At 42.4% G+C, this 1457-nt stretch overlaps 1 pseudogene; it reads left to right on the top strand.

Annotated features, from left to right (window-relative positions):
* The first annotated feature begins 398 nt into the window (after positions 1-398).
* LOC109296484 lies at positions 399-1065 on the top strand (annotated as a pseudogene).
* Positions 1066-1457: the final 392 nt, after the last annotated feature.

Genomic DNA, 1457 nt, shown 5'->3' with positions numbered 1-1457 from the left:
AGGGAATCTGAGACTCCACTTGGAACCTTCCCCAAGGGCTGGATTATATATAAATCAAAGCCAGATTTACCAAAACCATTCCCACAAAGAGTTTCTCATTTTCTCCCACCTCTTTGATGCGTCCCTTTCAGCCTGCCCTTGGCTACAAAGACCTTAGCTAGGTCAAACCATTTCTGTTGTCAGAGGCAAACAGTGTACTTGTCTCTCCCCACCTTCCACCAAGGTGCTCTCCCAAGATGGCATCTCTGGACCTCTACAAAAATACATGGAGATTGTGCAGCTCAAGTATCTGTCTCAGAATGACCTCCAGCACTTATATGATTGTGTGTGTGACCTACTACTGAAAAAGTCAAACGTGCAGCCAACATCTACACCAGTTACACTCTATAGACATACACATGGACAATTTTATGACTTACGTGAACTATTCGGAGCTGGAGGTCTGGTTCCCAACACAAATTATATTTATGGGTGACTTTATACACAGAGGTTACTATTAGTCTTGAGACGTTTATCTACCTTCTTGCACTGAAAGCTAAATGGCTTGATTGTATCACACTTTTGCAGAGCAATCATGAAAGCAGGCAGATAACACAAGTGTAGAGACTTTATGATGAGTGCCAAACCAAAACGTGGAAATGTTAGTGCTGGCAATACTGTACCAAAGTGTTCAACATGGTCATATTAGGATCTTTAATAGATTACTGGCTTCTCTGTGTATACAGTGGCGTGTCTCCTAATATTGAGACACTGGATCAAATTCAAACCATTGGACATAATCAAGAAATTCCTCACAAAGCAGCCTTTTGTGACCTCATCTGGTGTGATCCAGAGGATAGCGATTCCTAGTCAATTAGTCCCCAAGGAGCAAGCTAGCTGTTTGGTGCAAAGGTCACTAGTAAGTTTGTTCATATCAGCAACTTAAAACTCATCTGCAGAGATATCAGTGTTGGCCAGAGCTCTCCTGCATCACTTCTGATTCTGCATCTGCCTCTGCATCAAGCTCCACTGCAAGAACATATAATATTCTCTGGAATGGGAGCAGTTGCTGGCCAGACAGGTTGAAAAGAAGGAAACCTCTCTAAAAGCTCTGGAACTTCTTATCCCTCCACCCAAATGTAGAGATGCTTCTAAGGAAAGTAAGTACACCACCTCAAGAAGCTACTGTTCTTCATCAGGACAGCTGATTTTCTAGACAAGGAACATAAATAAAGTCAACTCCATCCGGATTCCATGGATGAGCTCTTCAAGGAAGTGCTACAAGAGAAATTATCAGTAAAGATGGAGAACATAGGGTGCATCAGGCAAAGTATTTCCAGAAATAGCTATGTTAATAATGCCCGCGTACAAGGCACTGTTAAGGATCCCACCTAAACCACTGTGCTCTGGTCACCCATGATCAAGAAAAAACATTCAAACAGAAAAGATGCAGAGAAAGGCTACTGAGAAGCAGATGC

This window comes from Gavialis gangeticus, unplaced genomic scaffold, assembly GCF_001723915.1.
Source record: "Gavialis gangeticus isolate Ggan-Ray unplaced genomic scaffold, GavGan_comp1, whole genome shotgun sequence".
Lineage (NCBI taxonomy): Eukaryota > Metazoa > Chordata > Crocodylia > Gavialidae > Gavialis > Gavialis gangeticus.
This window is presented reverse-complemented; position numbering and strand designations above follow the sequence as displayed.